The sequence below is a fragment of the Chironomus tepperi genome, unplaced genomic scaffold (assembly GCF_022539635.2).
Source record: "Chironomus tepperi strain 1889 unplaced genomic scaffold, CSIRO-AGI_Ctep_v1 contig_12, whole genome shotgun sequence".
Classification (NCBI taxonomy): domain Eukaryota; kingdom Metazoa; phylum Arthropoda; class Insecta; order Diptera; family Chironomidae; genus Chironomus; species Chironomus tepperi.
The window spans coordinates 949412-973429 of NW_027226134.1; the positions used below are offsets into that span (position 1 = coordinate 949412).

Below are 24018 nucleotides of genomic sequence, written 5' to 3' on the forward strand. Positions count from 1 at the left end.
GTTTAACTGTGCGAGTGGGGAGGCTGTACAATAACAGTAATACAAATGATAATAATAATCATAACCGGAAAAACAGTCGTAGGAGAATAACTTTTACCTTTTTTTTTGTGTACCTCGCAATTGTATCCCATATCAATTCTTCGTTTTGAACATTTCCTTAAAAAACACTTGAAACGATGTAAATAAATCATCACAGACATACAAACATACAACACAGGAAAAAAAATACATAATGTGATGTTATGTGCTATGAATAAAGAAAATGGAAAAGGAAGTGAAAGGAGTTGAACGTTTTGAATGATGTGCGGTAATTTATCAATCAATTGTTATATTGTGAAAAGAATGGAAATTTATGCTGAAGAAAGCCTTTAAAAAAGAAATAAGAGAAAAAGAGACATCAAACACATTGTTGGAAGTGATAGGAAGTCTCTGTGATTTTTCTTGTTTGACTTTTGTGCTTCTCCTTTGATTGTGTGTAATTGAGAGTTATGATTTGAAATTGAAGGAATTTGTGAAAAAATTTGGATTGAAAATTGAATTGGATAATTTTAGAGAATATTCTTGGAATAATCAGTGGTTAGTGATGTTTGGACTGTCTTTGAGGTGCTTAAATGGACGTTTAAAGGGATTTTAAAGTCAAAGGACATTTAAGATTGAAGAAATTTGAGTTTTATTGAATTTAAAACTTTCCAAAGCTACTTTACTAACTTAAATCTAATTTAAACAAATACTAGTGGACTATATTGATCCAAATTGGAAATTAAGTGTAATTGTGAATTACAATTCAATATTCAGTGATAAAATCTTGATATTTTAGTGAAAATCTAGTGAAAATTCAAGAAATTTCCGAGTTAAGCGTCAAAAGAATTGCCAAATTAAGTCAAAATCTTCAAAATTTGTGAAAAACGATCGTCAAAATATCGAAGACAATTCTTGAAAATATTGAAAATTGAAGACAAATATTCAAGAAATTATGAAAATTCGAAGTCGATCTTCAAGAAATATCTAAATATTTGAGACAAATCCTCAAAAACTCTCGTAAAATTGAATACGATCTTCAAAAAATATTGAAAAATTGAAGAAAATTCTTCATAATATTGAAAAGTTAAAGATATTCAAGAAAAATTGAAGAATTTGAAGACGATCCTCAAAAAATATCGGAAAATTTGAGATAAATCATCAAGAAATTTGAAAAAGTGAATAAAAATCCTTAAAAAACCAAAAAATTGAAGAAAAATCCTTAAAAAACACCAAAAATTCGTCACATCCAATCAAAAAGTCAATCTAATGGCCAGCCCACCAAAAGTTGTAACTTAATAGACCATAAAAGGAATTCCATTTTACCACAAAGTGAAACATTAAGATACAAAGAATCTGATCGGATTAAGTTGCTATATGAATGAAACTTTTTAGTGCCAATATTCCTGTCTAAGAACTAATATATTCAATAGTTTCAATAATTGTGACCACAAATGGATTATTTTACATAAATAGACATCAATAGAATATTCAAAAGTATTGTCTAGAACTTTATGTCAAAGGAATTGATTCATCCTAAGAAGATTAGTGCTATAAATTAATTTATTGTGTATAATTGATAAAATCATATCCCAAAATTGTGTAATCTCATTAGTAACAAAATAACAGTGAAGAATTTGTTGCTTAATTTAATTGAAGCATCCTTGACATTTGTTGATATCAGATTTCAGATCCTGTAAAGCTGTACTGTGTGTAAATTGACGTCAAAAATTGAAGTGAAATTCTTGAAATAATTAATTATCTAATATAGCTACAGATTCTTAAAAAATTATAATTATTTAAAATTAATCAATTAATCTAATTAAGGATATCCAATAAAAAATTGGACCGACCACTTTTACCAGCTTATGACTTAATTTATAAAAATTGGATTTATCTAAAATAATTAAAAAAGTAAAATAAACATAAATTAGTGATTTAATGCTGTTCAATTTGGATTATTGTGAGGTTTGAAACATAAATAAATTGATTTTAAAATCAAAACCATTAACCATACAGGAACAACCGCAATTCAATACACAAATAACCAAAAGTGCATAGAATATAAATTTAGGTATTATTTTAAAGCATACAATGATTTATTGTGGATTATTATAATCGCTTACTATCAATACAGTAAATATTGTCAACAAGTTTGAAGTATATACAGTAATGGATTTTGCATGTATTTTCAGAATGTGATTGTTAATTACTTTTATAAAATAAATTACCAAACCAAATATATATTGGCTGGAATGTCAATTTAAAGTTTGATATTTGGGAGCTTAAGTGGCTTAATGACGTAATGACGTATGGTCTGTTGATGCATAATTATATCCAGAATTTTCCAGTATTTGTTGTTCGAATCCAATTAAAGTATACACTTAGATTTATTTGATTTAAACACATGTGGTCGTATGATTAGGATGATTGACATGATTAACATGATTTAATGAGATTTCTAACTTAACACCTGATTATTCCTACATCTGCAATTAATGGTATTAAATTCAGAATTTACTCTAAGTGGGTAAAAATTATGTGATAACTTTTTAAAGGCAAAGAGAAGTTCTTTTATTCTCGGTTTCGATGAACTCGATGGTTTAGTGACCGATTCCAAAATCAGGACCGAAACAGAGACTATGAGATAATTTTTAAAGTTTGTCCAAACTGCAGACTTGCAGACAAAAAATGCAGGCATTGAAATCGCGGACGAATTGTAGGTGAGAGTTGCAAAACAGCCAAAAACCGTACAAATTATCTTAAAGAATTTTGAATGGTTTTTGCCTGTCACAGTTGCCTGTTTGGCAACTCTGTTTTAGGACGATTTGAAAACTGCAGGTCTGCGCATCTAAAATGCTAGAAATGCAGTCCTTCGGTTGTTGGCTAAACATTTGAATTTTTCATAGTCTCGGTTTTAATAAATCTTGAGTCAGACATCAGAAAGTCGTAATATTGATATCCAAAGTCCTTAATGAAAAGTCAATATCCAGTGGATGTCCAAATTTAGTGTATTTTTGTCCATTTGGCTACCTTTAAATTCAGATACACATCTGTTAGAGCTGGATTTTCTCAAATTATATACATAAATAATTTCAATAATTCCATCAATTACCGACCATTTGAGCATATAAGGAATTATTAATAGCCAACCAAAATAATCCTTCATACCTCAATCAACTCCATTAATTTCCCAGCATTTTCATTTTTCACACATGAGTAACTATTTACTACGAAAATTTAAGAAGAAGCAAAAAAAGTGATTAATTTTGTAATGAATTTTACTATCTATGATTATGAGTCTACTCACTCATTTCATCTGTAAGAGGAAGGAAATGTGAACATGAAATGTACAACACTCAACAACCCTTACAGGACATACATATATGTAGACATGAGAAGAAATGATTTAACATAATGGAATTAGTTCATAATTAATGAAACAAAGTTTTTTTTTATTTTCGGTAGTGATTCATCAACCCCTAATTTGGAAGTGATAGGATTGAGTGTAGGGTGACCAGATGGGAGTGGGGATTTTTTGGATTGCTGGATATTATAGATTCAATAAAAATTCTAAACTAGAGAAAAATACAATTTTTACTGTATAAAATGGCCACAATCAATTGTCAAAGTGTCAGTCTAAGCACATTAACGACTTTCACTAAATTACAGTGATTTAGTGATCCCTAGAGACTGTGTTGTTCGGGAATATTTATAAAAATCTTTGTTTTATTATCAATAAACTAAAGAACTGGATGATAATCGCTCCATGCCTGCTGTTTAATATTTTTTTGGCAAATATTGTGCAAATCCTACAACAAACAGACTAGCTATGGCTAATATAAATACATTCTGAAAATTCTGAGTTAATTCAACACTCTCTAAGCATTCTATTATAGTATAAGGAGTCAGTATAATTTCAAAATAGAATTCTAGTGAATTTAAAAATTTAGTTCAATATTCAACAAAAAGTGAAAAATCGAAAGAATTGGATCAAAAGTCTAGCTACACCACTATAAAATGGTCATACTTACTTACTTCGCTGGCCGTATAGATCAAGTGTGATCCATGGCCTCCCTCAATCGGCTCCTGAAGCTGGCACTATCGCTGACTACCGCTTGCTAATTACCAATTTCAAGTGTGATACTATTAAATGGTCACCCTTAACCAAAATACCCAAACAAAATATTATAAAAATTGAATGAGATGATAAATTAAATTAGAGTGACCCCGAGTAGCACAAAATAGTCGCTACATCACCGTGTTTATGGCACAAAATCAAAAAGACACAAGAACTGTTCACTGATTTAATTGCGGAAAAACGAAATTGCTTTCTTAAATTGAACAATGCCATGAAATTCTTGGAAATCCAATTTTTTAAATCAGAGCCATCCCATCCTCTGATCATAACAATTGAACCCCATAGAGATGTCCAGCCGATAATGTGAAGACTGTGATTATGTCCATTTGGACGGCAAACAGTTAGTCGTACCACTCGGGACAATTTTTTCATCGTTAATTAACAAACTGCTCATTTGGAAATCATCACTAAAAAAGAAATAAATCACATAATTTGCGTGTATTTACTGGTGTAACCCACACTTCATACCAAGTCGAGTCCCTTTCAGAAAAAAAAAAATTACGTCAAGTAAAGCCATTGAATTTGAGAAGAAAGGAAAGAAAAATTAATTTCATGAGTGAAAATTTCTCTTTTCATGCCAAAAAAAAGAAGTCTTTTTCTTTCATCTTCTACTTCCTCCCCATCCGAAAAAAAAATCCCCTTTTTCCATTTAATGTTTTGTTTATTTCCTCTCATATGTGCCTGAGTATTTATTCATCCATTGAGTACAATAATATGAAACGTGCGTGTAGCTTGAAAAGCTTTCGATGTCAAGATTAATGATTAAATGAGATTTATGGCACAACAGAACATTCAAAAGTGTCACAGAGACACAACCGACAGAGCCTTTTTTTTTTGGGATGTGGATGTTGATGTGGATATAAAAGTGGTGACGGTTGCTTATGTGCCTGAATCCCTTCCACTTAATATCATTAAATTTTAATTTTTCTTTTTTTTCTGGATTTTACCTCAAAAATAATTAATTTTCAAATTTATGTCATGGCTTAATCCTTTAAACAAAAAGGCTGGAATTGATTTATGCTTGTCTTTAAATTCATTTGTGACTTTAATCACGTGCATTTGGTTGTGTTGGTGATTATAAAATATCTTGAAGCTCATTAAGATTACTGGTTTGAATTTTTAATGAGTTTTATGTGAAAATCTTCAAAAAAGCTCATTTTCTATAAAAGTTCATAAAAAATTTACTCATGTGAAGTTGGCTTGAGAGATCAACATCTTGTCTGAGGATAGAAACAACTTTAAAATGAGGATGAATTTGAATTTGAGTTTAATTACTTACTTACTTCACTGGCCGTACAGATCAAGTGTGATCCATGGCTTCTCCCAGTTGGCGCCTAAAACTCGCTCAATCGCTGGCTATTGACTGTTGGCTATCATTGGAATTCGAGTGTTTCGTGGGTTGGAGTTCCAGTCAGGATCCGTTATTCGAAATTACACCTTACTCATCTTAGGCACACGTCGTAGAAATGGCCCAAAATCCAGCTCTAGGACCTCATAACTCTGGACCTAAGTGTAGATTCAATGAAATCTGGCCTCAAGCCAGTGTCATGTCAGCCTGCTCCCAGATTTTTGGTCACATCTCGTAGTATGCTTTCCAAATTATCTATTTGATCAACAAACATTAAATTTAAGTATAACTTCATCCAAATTCCCATAATTTAACAATCATAAATTCATAAAAATGACGGAAGGATCTTTCCCATAAAAAGCTCTACCATCAACAGTCTCAACTCCTCTTCTAGAATAATAATCGTCGAAAATTTTCATAGTAATAATAATTTTGAAACTTCATTTTCATTCAACTTTTTTAAGTACCGCTCATATACATATATAAAGAGACAATAGAGCTAGTAGGTGTATTTTGACTAAGTAATTCATACATGCATGAGTACCATGAGCATCATACCCAATGACAATGATGATGATCATCATAAAAAATGTCGTAAATGTTATTTCGGATAGAATTAATTCTCATTTTCATGTCATTATGATATTCATTATCTCTTCATTCTCCTCCTCATTGTTCTTAAGTACTTTACATATCTTTAACTTAAATGATGTAAAATGAAAATGAAACAAAAGACTGAAGCAAGTGAATAATATAATTTATTTATGGAAGTGGCTGTATGGTGGCTCTTTTTTTTGGGGAAGTTATATTATGCTCGTAAAAAAATGATTTAATATTTTAAGACATGATTACATTTTTATCCATTTCCATCCATAAGGAATGGATGCTGTTCTTGAATTTGTGTTTCTATAATGTTATCCGAGCAGCACAACATGGCTGCTTAGTCGCTAGGTTATACGTGAAATGCCCGAAAAGCTCAAAATGAAGTAAAGTTGTCAGGCGGCACCATTAGGACTCCCGAGCAGCACAATGTGTTTACGTGGGCATGTCGCCAAATTGACGGCAAGGCACGAAGTTGTCCTGATGGCACTATTTCGACCAGCCGATTTCAACCTAATTTTAAGGCTATAAATGAGGTTCGTCGCTTAACCCTGCCTTTTGCCCGGCCAAAAATTATTTCAAGCTGATTTCGACTCATTTTAGGACTATAAATGAGGTTCGTCTCTCAATTTCCTCATTTTACCCAACCAAAAAATCACATTTCCCATCCCATCCCGCTCGGGTCATAAGCACTGCCTTCATATTAAAAGCATAGATCTTGTAATCCTACATTTGATTGAAGTGGAGAATGTAAAAAAAAGAAAATGAGATAAATAAGTATAATACATATTAGATTCAGTTAGATGCTTGTTGCTATGTGAATGTATGGAAACGCATTTTCGAGTATACTTCAGTATCATATGCTTATCAAATTAGCCTCGTAAAATTTTTCGTAAGGATGCTTGAGGATTTGTTGAAGAAAATTTTTGATTAAGTGCTTGAAAATGAGAGTTTCTCTCGTACTAATTAGTGATGATATATTATATAAATGAGCATACATGGGGTTAGCAGAGATGTTGGTGTGGGGCTGTTGTTGATAAGGGGCTTTTTGACGTCCATGAGCCAATTTTTGTTGTCATGTTCTTATATGGTACCTTATAAGGTCTTATATAGAGTTCTGGGGGATTAAAGTGTGTTACATAATATTTAGGTTTGTACTGGAGTTGTATAGTCAGTTTAATGAGTACAGTCATCCCTGACTGGTCAAGTGAGATTGATTGGTCAATTAAGAGGCATCACGACTTCTGTATCCAAAATTGCTAGGTTTTATTGAGAAAAGATCCAAAAATTCCCCAAAAATGATTAAAACAGCTCAAACATGGCACCTTGAGTCAAAACAGTGACATGCTGACCACATGAGTCACCATGCCATGAAGTATCACTCAAATTCATGCCAACAGTCATTCTATGCAGCCAAATGCCCCTTAAACTGTAAATTACCCCAAAATCCATCACATCAACTGTCATAAATTCCAGATTCCTCAACTTTTGTTTCCCAAAAAATCTCTTGACGTGCAGGAACAAGTTTTTAACACCAATTCTTGACATTAGCTGCATGTGTCTCTATGTTATGGTCTTTTGATTTTTTCTCACAAATTTATATGCTGACGTAGACATTTTTTTATGCTAGACAGTTGTTAACTTCCCACATGACAATTCATACACAAAATTCTAGCCATTTCAGTGATTTTCTCATATTTTTTCCACAGAATTTTGCTAAAATAAAAAAAAAGTCTTGTAGACTTATGATGAAGGCTTGTTGAATAAATAACAAGCGAAGTTTCGCTCAATGCCTTTCGTCTGAAGCATCAGTAGCACCACAGCAGTCATTTTAAATGAGATTTTATTTCACTATATGAAAAGCAAAAATTGGAAAAAAAGGCAAAGAATCTTAGCAGGGGCAGACCGCATTCATCCGGGTATATGAACATAAAATTGAGTTTAATAAGTATATGTGGGATTTTCCTCAAAAAAACATTGGCTGTGCTGATGCTTCTCGCTGTTCGTTCATCATACATTCATTTTGACTCTTCAATCTACTTAACAGAAATAATATTTTCGGAATAAGACGAAGGAAGGCTGGATTTTTTTTAAACTCATCTAAGATTCTTCAATATCTCATTTTCTGCGTATGCTGTCGATTCCAAAAGGGCTTATCATTCTACAACTTTTTTTTAAAGAAGATTTTCTTCTTTACATGATATTTTGCAGCATAGATATACTGCTCTTAAGGATGATAAGTCAATAAGTCAATTGGGATAATCTAGCTAATAAATCTTTAAAATGTCAACAATGATGGAGAAAAAAGGAGATGGAAAAATATATATTTTTGAGGAGTTATTTGGAATTTATGCTGATATTTATTTGATGCGACATAAAATTCTTATTTTATCTGTAAATTCACTTATGCTTTTATAAACAAATTCTTGAACAAATTAAGTTATTGAGAATTGGCTTCGAGATGTTGTTTTCATGATTTTAAAATTCTAGAAATTGTAAATAACTATCTGTAGGAGTTTCCAAGTAAAGCCGCATCTATGGTTAAGATCTAACACTAAGTATTAACTACCTAGAATCCTTTAGAGTAGAATTTGTAATAGTTTAAATTGGAATTCTAAAAAACACTTCAAACAACACTAATAGCTTAGTGGTGAGATCATAACACTAGATTAAAGGAAATAGTAGGAATTAGGTTCAATCTCAGTTCGAATCAAGTTCTTGGAAAAGTGTTCTTTTTCTGCTATACAGTCAAATTTGAATAAGTATAGTTTTAAAATTAAATTAAATCATGAGTTAGATTAGATTAATCCAATGGATAATTACTATCCTTTGAACAAATTTTTTGTTATCTTTTATATTGTCAAACTACTAGTCATTAACCAGACATCAACTTTATTTTTAACGTATTTCTATCCAGTTGGGTATGATTCAAAAGTATCTAAAACATTGTTCCTAGACAGAATCTGTTACATTCCTCAAAAAAAAATTTTTATTCAAACCAAACACAATGTATGGAATGCCCAGCAATTTTGAGTATATTGTTATAGCTCCTACTCAACTTGAACTAGCTAGCAAGCTAGCTGACATGAGCTAACAACATACACTACTGAGTGTTCTCTCTTGTCCTAAGTGGACGCTGAAATTAACTCTAAACAGGATCTAACCAGTAGCTAGCCTTTTAAAAATTCGATAAAAATCCAACTGATCAATTCACTTTAAACCTCAAAGTTGGTACGAGTTTGAGAGTTTCAAAAATTCCAAAAAATCGTCTTTACTAAAGTCCGAACTCCATTGAAAGCGGCCATATAGCCAATAATGTAGTCTAGAATCAGCATTGTGCTTTTTTTAAGCCACCTAAATGCAGAATTCAGAACCATACCGGTCTAAACCTTGATTATTTACTCTCAAGCCTTTCCAAAGATGATGAGTTCCTTCCATTAAAAACCTCCAAAACCTCCTCCAAATCATTAAAAGTCCATAAACATACCAAGAAAAACAAAAAAATTAATCAATAAATTTTCCAACCCCTAAACAATACCCAAATCAAAATTCGTCCTAGCAATTGCCATAGCATGAAAATTCCATTAACCACATTAAAGGTATAAAGCATGTCATACCTAAAATTCCGCAGAAAAGTAAAAAGTTGCTTGCTCAACATTACTAGCTTAAAATTTCAAAATTGTCTTCAAGAACCCTCACAACCCTTTTCACGTTTTCATTTTCTTATTTCATTTTTTATTTCTACTTCCAACAATATTTTCTGCGAAAATAGAAAAGACAGCGCGTCATCTTCATCTTCATTTTGATCTTCGCATTCATACATCCTCTTCCGTTCTACATTTTCCATTCCTTTACCATTCCAGGTTCATTTTATTTTTATCATTTTCATTGCGAATGTGAATAAGGAAAGAAGGGATGGGGTAGGGGCGAGAGAGGAAATATATATTTTTTCTAATATCATTCTGTATGTAGGAGGTAGTTTATCATCATATAATGATAACATTGCGAAAAAGGCATGAAGAAACCGACTGTAGCCAAAAAAAAAAGTTCTAAGAAGAAAACCCAAAATTTATCTTTATGATTTCAAGCATAAAAGCTATATTTTTTGTTTAATATGTATGTACCCCCTCCTCCCTCCTTCATACTTCTATCTCACGCAGATATATACATACATACGAAAATAGAGAAAATATCTTTCATGTCATTGCTGTCGTCTGCTGGTTCATATAGCTTAATATGTGCGAAATATGGAGGCCCGAGTTATATACATAAGGAAGGCTCCATCACAAAGCTTGCAATGTGCCGTTAAAGCTCTTTTATCAAAAATAAATGGAACTTGACTCAATGAAGGATCCAAATGGCTGACAAAATTAAGCTATCTTTGTGTAGCCTCCAAAAAGCTACTTTATGGCATCTACATGAAGGCAACTTCCATTTGGTTTTCAAACTAGAAGCCACCTCTATGAAGGAAGGATCTAAGTGGCTGCTAAACGGAAGCCGTCATGTAGCCGTCTTCATACAAGGATACAAACCGGAAGCTTTCATAGGAGGCATCCATGTGGCATCAAACATCAGAAGCGGCCTATATTTGAAGACCAAATATGGCATGGCATCAAATGGAAGTTGCCTCTATGAAGCATCCAAATGGCTGCCATATAACTTTCTCTTGGAAACCGAATTTGAAGACCGAATGGAAGCTGCTTCCACGTGAATGCCAACCATTTGAATGCTTCATTTTGTCGGCGACTTTCACGGCCTCCATTGGGTCTTCAAACCAGGAGCCACATTCACTTGGATACCATATGCCAGCCTTTTAAATGCTTCATTTAGTCGGCGACTTCCACCGCTTCCATTTGGTTTTCAAATTTGGAGTCACCTCCTCGTGAATGCCATATGCTACTCATTTGGATGCCTCATGAAGGCAACTTCCATTTGATTCTAATAAAAGAGCTTTAACAGAGCCACAAAAGCTCCCTGTCAAACCCTCCTTCACTTATGTCACTCGGGTACCTAAAATTTCTTCATACTCAAATTGAATTTTTCCTCGCGATTTTCATGATGAAATTTGATTGAGAAAAAAAAAGTCTTTTTTTTGTGTCAATATTGTTACAAAAAATTTTCCCTCATCTGACGCTGTGCGAAAAATTCTTCTATTTTTTCGTTCCTTTCGTCTTTCGATGCAGACGATGAAATAAAAAAAAAATAAGCAAAGATGTTTTCTCAAAATTTTGCTTGTATTGTTGGTGTTATCAGTATAAATAAGAAGAAATTGATGCTGATGATCTTTGGAATATTTTATGCATTTGTAAACAAAGGATAGAGAGGTGTAAAAGAAGTAATAGAGAAAAGGGAGACTGAATGGAATCTTTGATGAGATACATCGAGTCGTCACGGTGTGGGTTGTAAATGAAGAAAAAAAAGGCAAAAAAAGAATCTTTATAACTAGTTTCCGTGTGGGATGCTGATAAGAAGTTTGAGTTTAATGTGTTTGTAATTACATTAAGTGATGTAAGAATCTTTTTTGGGTGTTTAGAAAACTTGCAAAATGTTGGTTTTGTTTACGATTTTGAGGAAGTTTAAGGTCTAGTTTTAAAGACCCGAATAGCTCGATCCCAAGCAGCATAATGTGGTAAATCGCATTTTTGACGTAAAAATGGATCAAAGTTAGCCTTAAAAGTACTTTCTGGGCTAATTCGCATCTTAACGTCAATGAGGTGACGTATCGTTGCCTTAATGAAAACGCTTTGCTGTTCAGGCGATGATAAGTCATCTTTAAGTTGCCGTCAAGGTACTCTTGATCGTCACCGTGAATGCTACTATGCTAGGATGTCCTAGCGAGTAGATTGAGCTACTTGTGGGTTTTAATACGGATTTTTGACCCCAAAACTGTCTAAAGTCCTTATTACTTACTCCAAATTCATATAAATCATTGGAGGATGATCTTTCCATCTTTTTACGGTTGGGACCAACGACTTCATAGCGGAGACACCGTTTTTGGATTTTTGGAATCCGGACTCCCAAAGTCCTTCCAATTCTGCCAAAACTCTAAAAACTCTTCAAAAAGCCCTCCTTAAAGCCATTCCTTGAAATTCCATCAAAAAATACAGAATATCTTCAAAAAAGCCTGATGCGACGTGATAGTATGGCTTAATGAACATCAGCAATTGATATGGTTGAATAAAAGGATAAGAAAATTGAGTCAAGACTGACAAGAATGTTGATATTTTTTTGGAATTTTTTCGCCGCTCTTCTTTTATGCCTTCTACAACCCATCATGTCATCATTTTTAGAATACGCAGCGATTGTGATTTTTTTCTTTTATTTAAAGCGCGTACATCGTTCAAATAGAGCATTTATTACGGATTTCTTTTTCGTACCCTATTGTATTACATTTTTGTATAGTATATGACAATATTCAGCGTACATTCACGTTTTTACCTCCTAAACATTTACACTATTTGCTTTGTGCTCGGTTGTTACTATGATAGTCGTGTATGAAAACAAGCCAATCTAACAACCGCTGTGTATATAAATTCATGGAAAAATAACAAACAAAACAAAAAAATATATATGGTATATATTTAATATAAAAGCAGCCTCAATTGAGTTAGGGATGGTTTGACTATTATGTCAGGCTTTGAGGGTTCCCGTGAGCTTAATGGTTGTATCATACAGTGAGTTTTAGGCATTATGTGACAATATAGTCACAGACAAAGAGGATGCATATGAGTTTACTTACTGACTGACTTACTTCCGTGGATGGGGCGCATACGGGAGCCCATTGCCGTGTTTAGAGAACGTCTGTAGACAGCCCTATCTTTCTACAAGTTCGGGATATTGAGAACTCTAGCGTCCTTAAGCTTATACTCATAAAATTGAGCATGCTCAACTATATTGACTGAGTATTGGATGACCACCCTCATTTAGGGGTCTATGATATTAAGCATCAGGATCCAGGTCAGGAAAAATGACAAAATATCCTCCATACGTCCCATAACATCCAAACAACCCCCACACAACCATAAAAACTAAAAGAATAGTAATATTATCATTCTCATGTATAGAGTATATTCCCGTATATCCTTTCATCCCCATTCACTGTATGCCTTTTCTATGTACTTTTCACTTTCACTTCGTGACAGCCTTGGAATAGCTGTCCAAGTGTAGAAATGAATAATTGAATGAGCAAAAAAAAATGAGAGTTCGTGAAGAAAATGAAAAAAGTTTTTTTTTACTTGTGCTGCTTGCTGGTCGAGGATCATCGAATTTGAGGCTTTTAGTTGTTTGAGATGTGAAACTTTCCGGGAAATAAGAGGAGATTTTTATTGTTTGATAAAATATTGTTGATACACACTCTTGATTGTATGATTAAATCGAAGATAAACAGACGATATGGAGCACGATTTTGAGACATTATCACGTTCATAAACATGAGGCTTTTAAGTTTGTGTTGAAGTTGGGGATGTTTGTTGACCAGGACAATGACTGGATGTCATTAAAGGCTGCTACATTCCTTTAGATTCCGAGAAGTACACTTTAATTGATAGGGCAACTATATGTCGATGTAATCTAGTCCTGATGGCACCATGACGACTGATTCCCACTCAGGGTTGTGCATTTATAGACCAAAACTTAGAATTTGTTCAATTTTCATCTAAAGTTCTACAAAAAGTTCCTTAAATTCCCTGAATTTGCCTCTGACTCACTCGAAAATATATATACACATGTATGTAGGGCACTTGGACATTGCCGCTCAACTCAGCTCGACCAGGATCTTCCAAGCTCAATCGTATTCAAGTCAACTCAACTCCATTCAAAATTCAACCCAAATCCATTTCATTCATACAAATTACTCCGCCAACAACCAGAAAATTATAACAAATTCAGTTGATATTAATCAAAAAACGCCTACACAGCATGACTATATTTCTAGAAATCCAAAAATATTAAATTATATTCATTTATCTACAACATCCTTTACTCCATTGAATCAGCCAATACACTTAAATGTACGAAAACCTAATTTTACTTCTTCATATCTTCAAATTTCTTCAATTCATTTATCTTCAATTTTCTCGTACTTTTTTTTGCTTCATGTCCATTTTCCATGAAGCCATTCTGTGAAGAACAAAGAAAGAAAAAAATAAATAAACTCGGCAGCAAAACGAGCAATCATAAAGAAAAAAGGCAAGCAGAAGAATCCTTTTAGGATAATACAATAGATGCACGTGCGTGTATATTTTTATTTATATTTATCTCTTCTTCTTTGCTATACGTGCGTTAGAGTATTGTGTATTTGCGTTATCATTTTTGTATTTTTTTGCTTGCATTTCATGAGTTCAAATGTAAATTGAGGAAAGAAAGAAGATAAGTCATTGTGTGCAAGGTATGGAAATTGGTCTGTAAAATGGCAATTTTTATAAAGGAACAGAGTGAATTTTTCAGGAAATTTCATTTGACAGCTTTTGGTTCTATTCATTGGACTGAGACCAATTAGTCTGAGTGACTTTATGTATGCATCCCAAAAGACGCAATGTTGATTTAGGCCTTCGTATTGTTCTTTAACTGACGTAACCCAAGCATGACGTGATATCCGAGTTAGGGTTTCCAAAAACGGAAATTTTTCCGGGAACTCCCGTTCCCGATTCCCGAAATTTCACGGGAACGGGAATTCTGGAATCAATTTTCCGATTGCACACAAATTGTCTGAATGTCTAGGTAAAAACTAGACCTACGATCGAATATTCTAGTTTTATCTGAAACTTTCAATACAATATGGCATTAGTCGACCATAGGTCTAGTTGTTAACTGAACAACAAGACAAGTTGTCCACTCGAGGATAACTCAGTACATGTGCTTGAGTCTCTTGTTTGCATACGTCTTAGACGACTGTCTATGCTGCACTGTCAAGGTTCATTCTATCAGTATTCAATTCGTTAGGTAATCTTGTGGATTTTGTTCCGGGTTTTCGAGATAAAATTCTACTTCCTGACTGTTATTTTTTTAGTCCAACACTACTAAGAGCTCAACTTTCATCTTAAATCCATCGAGAAAGGAATTGAAGTATCTAAACTTCTGAATTAGTACAAAATTGGAAATGGTAGGATTCGAGTTCTTCTTATTCTTCGCTGGTCATACAGATCAGTTGCCATCCTTGACCTTCCAATTTCTCTCAAATTTCGAGTTACTTCTTCAAAATTAAGTCAAGTGTCTTACCCGATTCAAAGAATTTCAAAAGATTTCAAAGGATTCCTTTTGACATTACAAATACATTTCATGTTTCCAAGAATAATGCAATTTCTTATTTTAAGAGACACATTTAGGTTTTATCTAGGGATCTCTAGACCAGTAAATGACAGAATATATACTACTAAATCAACATGTTGATGACTATCCCGAATTTCTCCTTTTGTAAATTACTGTTCCAGATAATTTTCAAGAACCAATTTTCCTACTTAATTAAATTACAAGAAACAATCACTTCCATACTTTATTGTACACACATATAGGCAATATTTATAATTTCGCGAGGGAATATCCTTCATTACAGCCTACAAAAATAACGTTGTAATCATCATTATGATGAGTAAAAATTCATCCCTTTTCCGAGCCACGTCTACAAGTATCATCTCAAGAATGATAAGCAGGAAGAATACTCCAAAAAAAGGAATGTCATGGGAATAATTCCTGGCATACTTTGACTGCACACACAAAGCAAAAGCTTTCACCATATAAAAATGTTTGTTAATTAAATTTTGCGAGAAGAAAAATGGAATGGAATTTTTCATGAAAGAAAGGAAACAGCAGTAAAGTAAAAAAAAAAGGGAGAAGAAAGACATAAGCAAGCAATTTCGTCAGGAATTTTTGCTCTTAACATACAACAAAAGATGAACAAGAAGTAAAATCTATGTAAAAAGGAAAGAAGTCAAGACAATAGAAAAAAAAAGAGAGATTAAATGTTTGTTGAGAATACAAAATTGCTTCCGACCAATTAGATGAAAATGCTGTACAGTTTTTCCTTTTTCCATCCATTCATAATTGCTATTGTCCATAAGTAAATACTTGAGGATAGTTGCTTGAATGTGAGGAATGATGCTTGTCTTAATCTTGAGGAATTCGTGCAGTGTTGTTATCTGATTGAGTGACAAGATTAGGACAAGATCAGGTAGAATATGGATTGTAACTGTCTAAAGATGATCCTAGGGTGGAAGGATGGGGTAATGTCTTCATTAAACCACATTCCTGGACTACAATGCTCCTATTTAGTAAACAATTGGAAGCTACACGGATTTCTTTATTTAGTAGTTTGACTGAGAGTCTAAGAGCTTTTCTGAAAAACCAGGAATCATGTTCCAAAGCTCAGGTTAAGGCACATCTTTGATGTCTTAACGATTACAAGGCAATGTTCGGGCTTGAGATTTTTTTTAAGTTCGAAAGTGTTTCTGATGCTGTTTAAAATTGCTTGATTTAATTTTGTAATTTTAAGGAATTTCTGGAAATTTGGAAACGGCTAGACAAGGCCGTAGGAAAGGCTGATCTGGCAATGTTCGGGCTTGAGATTTTGTTAGGTTCGAAAGTGTTTCTCAGTTAATATTTCTAATCTGTTTCTCTTGGGGCTTTTTTCTAAGGCTGCCGGATTACGGGGTACCTTACTGTCTGGTAGGATACTCTTGAGCAGCAAGAATAGAAGAGAAACTATCTACTGCTATTACCTTGTGTAGGATCCCTTTATAACCCACCTATGCTAGCCATGGATACTCTTGAGCAGCTGGAATAGAGAGGATATTGTCCACCTTGAGTAGGATCATTCTATAACCCACTTTTTTATTAGCGAGGGTACCCAAGGGTCCTCCTCGATCAACTCCCCAAAGGAAAGCTTGACAAAATGTCTAATTAATAACTAGATTTAAGGTCGAACTAATGATAGGTTCTCTGGAACGTTCCATAAAATTCAAAATTAGTCGTCCGTAGGTCTAGTTAGTCCCCAGCTCGGGACTCTGCCTCAGAGAGCTACCTTAGACACCTTGAATAAGGAAGAATACCTTGAATAACTCAAATAACCAGCTCCTCGACACAATAACCTCAGCTAATTTTTCCAATAAATTATCTCAGACTGTCTAATTTACCAACTCTAAATTTAACTTTTCATGGCTTTTTCATTAAGTTCAACATACATTAACTGTATGTGCCTTCATATTACCATTTAATATACGACTTGAATATGAGATTATGTAGATAGATAGAGACTCATAATGGTGGCTTGTTTTGTAATTAATTTTTATGTCTCACATAAGACATATTTACATTCATGTACAACATTACATTGAGTCGATGAAAAAGCTGTAGAGATTAATCTAAAGATGTAGAACATTATAAACATATTATGTACATTTATGTTTAAAATTTCTTTCCATGCCTTCTTACTTTTCCATCTCAAGCTAGAAATTAAAGATTTTTATCATGACTGTTACCTCCTTTTTGTCGAGGCAAGCTTGAAAATATGCGACAGCAGTCGAAAATTGGCAGCACCATATTCTTAATTTTTTAACTTTTTTCTATAGTGTAGCCAACTAATTGCTATAGATGATTCCGCTGAGATAATTTCAAAAGCTTTTCGCTTCTTTTTTTAATGCTGACAAAAAAGTTAATTAAAGCTGCACATTGAAAAAGGATGGAAATTTAATTAAACTTTAATGTGAATAAAAAAGGCTCATTTTAGTTTTTGGTTCCAACACCTTCATTACCCAAAAAAATTGGTCTTTTTAAGCTTTTTCTATTTCACGTTAATGGCAACAATTTTATAACACCATAGACAGCATAAAATTAATAAACCTAATTAGAGTTTTTTGACTGTAAATTTCTTTTGAAGTTTACGACACGAGTTTGGAGAAGTTTTGCTGGAAGCTGAATCTTTTTTTGTGACATTTTGTGACTTGCTGCTGTTTAAAATTGCTTGATTAAATTTTGTAATTTTAAGGAATTTCTGGAAATTAGGAAGGCGGCTAGACATGGAAAATTGAGTTGAATTATACATGCGAGTCTGAGTAAATTTCGTGGAAATTTATGTACACATAAAACGAGTTTTATGGGAATTCAGACTGAATAAAGCTCCAAACTGCTCGAAAATCTCGGAATTTTGAAGACTCATCTACCTAAATTCTACCGTTTTTCGGTAAACAACCCATTAAATTGAAAGCTAATGACCTCAAAAAATGAAAGATTCAAATGGATCTAAGCAGTGCCTTGAATAGCACAAATCGGTTATTCGATTAAAAATCCGATTCAAGGCCGGTGTGACTCTGATTTATTGTAGGAATCGATTCAAATCAGTAGCATGTCTGACTTATCCTGACTCATTCCTGTTCCGAATTTCCAGATCGATTACCTTACTTGTGTTATTTGGGGTCAAGCGCCAATCTATTCCAACACAATGCTATATGTCTGTTATTCTTCAATCCTGGTCAATAATTAAGCATACAATTGCACCATCCAATTTTTATTCAAATAAAAATTTGCTACTACACATTAAAACTGCAATTAGATTATGAGCTGTATACTTGAGCTTATATGTCCATAATATAGATTTAAGAATTATTCTTAATTTTAAAATCGTAGCGCTGTAAGAGTTCTTTTATGTAACATTGTCGCTCGATTTAAGAGGAAGGATGAATAGGAAAAAACATATAATTTATTTAGCAACATACTGCATCCTTTAAATTACAAAAATATAATTCAAATTGTTTAATATTCCACCAAAATATGTTCTATAAATCTCATAAAAATTACACAAGCTTAAAGGATATTTTAAATTTTCAAGTCTCGTACTCATACTCCCTATATCGATTTTATATTCAAATTTAAACAAAAATTTTCAAATCTACAGTCGTCTTGATGATTTCCTTTAGTTCGCAGACATAGGGCAACGAGCCAAAAGCTAGATCATTCATGTCAAACAATATCCCAATAATCATGTAAATGTTATTGCTAACAAGTCGTATTATTTTTCATTTTGTTTAAAAATAAGACGAAAATAGGTTTAAGAAGTTGAAAATGGAAGTGATTGGGGTTGTTCAGATGTTAGGTCAAAGTCTAGGATAAATTTTGGGGGAGTGATCAATAAGTATGTCCCAAAGTACACAAGAATTCAATGTAACTGGTTGAAGTCAAGTTAATATTCATATGACATGTTTCAGACGTTGCTCACACGAGTGTATTACTATTTACTTACTGCAGGCATGCTCCGGTATGCTTAAGTACCTGAGGCTACGACATAATTCTTTACATCTGAATCTGTTGCTAAATCTGTCACCTAGTTTGTACAAATTCGAAAAAAAGTGATTTCTGCAAAATATATCAATTTTAAAAGTTTGGGTCGAAAAAAGTGATTTCCACACATCGACTTTTGCACTCCAGTAGCCACTTAAGAGAAATTTTCATGTAGCTACGTCAAGTAAAAATATTGGTTCTAAAAATTTTGTGAGCAAAAAAGTGTCGAGGAGAGCTCCAATATTCTCTATACTGCTCAAAATTTAAGAAAAAACCCGAATGGAACAGGCTGCGATTAGTCGACCGTATGCCTAGATATAGACTTGACAATTCATTTCTATAGACTTGACAATTCATTTCAGGTTCAACCAATGTCAAGCTTATAAATAGACATTAAGTCGACTAATGGCAGCCGCACATCAGTATGCTGTAACATAAAGTTTGGACAAGACTGATTTAATTCATTGAAACTGATTCAATTCATTGAAATGAATCATTTTGTGGTATATTTGTTGACTAATCATTTCCACCATGTGACACTATTCATTACATCAAATTAACCATAAAAGCTCACAGCAGCTGTAATAAACAATTGACTGATTGATTGAAAATTGTATTGAAAATCTGATACAAGCTTCTTTGAGTGGGCGAAGGTTCGATTCCTAAAAGAGAGCAATTTTCAATCACTTTTAGAATTATTCATGCCATTATCAATTATGATGTCCAAGAAGAGTCAGAAACTTAATGGCACCTTGAGTCATAAGCACTTTGAGCCATAAGACTTCTCAATATTGTAGGCTGTCCTTGTGTCAAAAGAAACCATTTGTTGACAGACATCATTTGTGAAAATTCAAAACAATTTTCAAAGACACAGAAATTTTTTCCAGCCTTGAGCATTTGCTGTTTAATTTCCAAGTCAACGCTTTAAACTCATTAGAATCAAGTCAGTTGAATAACATTAATAGAATTGAAATGAAGAACTAAAATTCTTCAACTGTAAAAAAAATATAAAAGAAGCTTTTTTCTATAGCTTAACTGGATTTTCGCCATTTCTTCTTCATCTGCCATCATTTTTGTAGCTTGTGTAGCTTGGGCCAGAGTTGCAAAGTAGGGACTTATGATAGGCAAAAATTGTACAAATTCTTTATGGCTATTCGTGCAATTTGAACGACTTTTCTTGCAAAACCATACAAATTTTCAAGAATTTGTACGGTTTTTGCCTGTCACAGGTGCCTATTTTCCAACTCTGGCTTGTGCACTAGTAAATGGGGGAAAAAAATTAACGAGGAGCGAAAAATAAGAAGTAAATATGTTCTTTTCGCTATTTCAATTAATTCAATTTTCGCTCATTTATGATGGCAGCGCTAACAGCAAGAAGCAAGTAATAGCAAAAAGCAAGAAGAAATGTCAAGACATTTAGTTTTGTGTACTTTATTCTTTTACATAAATAAAAAAATAATGAAAATTGAAAAATCTGTGGGTGATGATGACAAAAGGCACTTGTGTTCGAGGCTAAAAGAAGCGCCCGAATGAACAAATTAACAAGCGCCTATACTCAGCGGAATCGTAATGTCAACAGACAAAAATTTTTTGATTTAACATAATTCAGAAAATTTGTTCTTCATATTTATTTTTTATCTATTTGAGCTTTTGCTGATTTTATTTTGGAATTGAATGGAACTGAGAATATATTACTTCACAGACATCATTTGTAAAATTCAAAACAACAAATACAAAAGTGGGCGATTCTTCCCCATTTCTTCTTCAATCATTTTTGTAATGAGAAGTCAGAATAATTTGTATGGTTTTGACAAGAAAATTTCTTATACAAAAAGAATCGATCACAAAAACTTTGGCCTGTCTAGATGATAAGAAGTAAATATGTTCTTTTCAGCAATTAATTCAATTTTCGCTCATTTATGAAGCGCTAACAGCAAGAAGCAAGTAATACAAAAACAAGAAGAAATGTCAAGAATTTAGTTTTGTGATTCTTTTACATAAATAAAAAAAATTTGAAAATATCTGTGGGTGATGATGACAAAAGGCACTTGTGTTCGAGGCTAAAAAGAAGCGCCCGAATGAACAAATTAACAAGCGCCTTTACTCAGCGGAATCGTAATGTCAACATAGAAAAATTATTTTGATTTAACATAATTCAGAAAATTTGTTCTTCATATTTATTTTTTATCTATTTGAGCTTTTGCTGATTTTATTTTGGAATTGAATGGAACTGAGAGAATATATATACATAAGACATAGAGTGGGCGATCCCCAAAAATGAGAAAGAATGTATAAAAGAATCGAAAAAAACTTTTGTCGATGACAGCGAAATCATAAAGACAATTTATATTTGGCAGTCTCGTAAGGCCTCAGCATTTACAGATTCTCGTATATCCAATATTTTTCTTTTTTGTATCCTTAATCCTAAAGCGACACTATATATATATATATTGACGACATAAAACTTTACCATATCGTTAAGCTATCGTCTGCAGTAGAAGAAGAGGAACAAAAAGTTGTGTCGATTTTGTAGATGAACACTATTTTATGCTATATGTCGATGTCAAGTCAAATTGACAATGATGATTATTATTATTATGAAAATTCTTCCTTATTTATCACAATTGTGCAAATGATAAACTTTTGATCCTATAAGCGATATTGATCGGATTTGAACAAAAACTGAATATTCATAGTTAGCGTAGAGGAATTAAAAATAAGTTGGAAAGTCGTTGGAGTTTTGTTGGAGATGAGACGCATTTTGAAATTATTTTTTCAATCACGAAGAGAAGGATCTGAAAAATTTCACATTTATCCATAAAAATGGACCAAAATTAGACATTACGGTACGCAATCCACTGTATTTGGGTACACTGTTCAAGTGGATCAACTATACCTTACAGTAATAGGCTTCTGATGTAGAAAGGAATCAGAGCTATGGTAACCTACTTACTTACTTCTGTGGCCACACAAATCAATTGTGATTTATGACCTCTGATGTCATCTAAAACTGGTTATATCGCCGACTACCGCTTGCCAATTTCCGATTCCAAATGCGATACTATCTCGATCAACAGATCTATGTCAGCAAACTATCTAAATATTTAACCTGGATTTACAGATCTACCAAAAATTCGTTTCCACTTTAAATTTATTCACAAGGCTGCTGATAAGTAGAGCAACTACCCAAAAAGCATACCCTGTGGAACTGTTTGAAAATTCGGCGTCAGGCCCGCGCAATTCTAGCCTAGAGCCAGATTCGACGATATCCACTCTTAGGCTAGACTTACGCTGTCCTAGACTCTTATTTTCCCCCATTTATACACAGCGTGACTTCAGAGTTATTTGATGAATTAAATAAGATTACTCAAAATACTCCATCTACTGTTATGGAAGCACAGATCAGCATAAATTTGAGTCGGAGTTTTCTAAGAATATCTCCGAAATAGGAGCAACACTTATTGCTAGGCAACTTGATGCCAAAAATTCATTTTAAGACTTCGAGGCTTTAAGTTAAGGACGTAGTTATTTTAGGGTTACTCCCAAGGGCTTAGAACTTGAACTAGAAGGTTGTCAAACCCAACTCTTTTTTCAGGACAGTTTTTCAAGATTTGTGTTTGACCTCTACATTGAACTGGATTGAATGATCCAAAATTGTCATTAAAATTGATGAAAATGTGATTCATCAGTTCCGCATCCTTTTAGAAACTTATTGTCTCTATTTTTCAAAAATCAAGCAGGAATCTAATTTGATCTAGATAAAAGATCATATTTCTCAAGAGAATCCTCTTCTAAAAGCTGCTACTCACTTCCTAGTTTGAATAAAGGATTAAATCACACACTTATCTGCACATGATAGACATTCAGCTCGTACTCAAAACTTTAAAAACAAATTATAATCTATTTATACACCCCAAAATACAAAAAAAAACTTAATAATGAAAAGCTAACAAAAAAGAACTTTTTAACAAGCTCTTGGTATTAATTTCACTTAGCAACCAAAACAAGCCATCTCTAAAAATATTTTCCAGATTTCTGTGCAAACCAGAACACTAAGTAAATAGCATTAATAGCAAAAAATATTCCATACTGAATTAATACTTTTCATCATAATTTTTTTTTCCCAAAAGTTTTCTGTATTGTTCTTTATTTTGTTGGGGGCTGTTTGGTTGTTAGGTAACGCAATAAATGACTTCCTTCCTCCCTGTATGAAACCTTCTTTTCATTCTCTCACGCGGTGAAATGGCGTCAGTGGCCTCAAATAATAGAGCGATGACCTTATGTGCCAAAGATCCTAGGTTAAATCCCAGATTATCTATAATTTTTTGAAGCTATTTTTCAATTTCACCTTTCTAGTTATAATGCTCGATTCCAGACTTTCGAGAGCTGACTCGCATTTTGTATGGATATATCGACTTTGAGCTCTGCTCGGTTTTCGTGTTGGGTGCATTTTGAGGTCTTTGGCACGTAATGTGTCTCCATTGCTAGGTATACAAGGATATACTAGTATCTGAATGAGATTCTTTCTGGAATCTTTGTGCACCCGAATTATAACTGGGTACATTGCAGGGTACATCAGAGTCTAATGACGTACTCGTGTGTTTGCAATGTGCAGAGCTTACAAGTTGTTCGGATCCTATTTCAA

General features: G+C 33.2%; 1 protein-coding gene across 3 annotated transcripts in view; it reads left to right on the forward strand.

Moving 5' to 3' along the window:
* LOC139088231 (protein eva-1 homolog C-like) overlaps nucleotides 1-24018 on the forward strand; it is a 281413-nt gene that overhangs the window by 108605 nt on the left and 148790 nt on the right. Inside the window, exon 1 of one of the 3 annotated variants that reach the window (XM_070637355.1) lies at nucleotides 1956-2092. The exons of 1 other annotated variant lie outside the window; for it this stretch is intronic. The gene's annotated coding sequence lies outside the window, so the exon portion shown is untranslated. Of the gene's footprint in view, nucleotides 1-1955; nucleotides 2155-24018 lie in introns of those variants that run through there. One more of the 3 variants, XM_070637362.1, reaches the window with a different exon arrangement.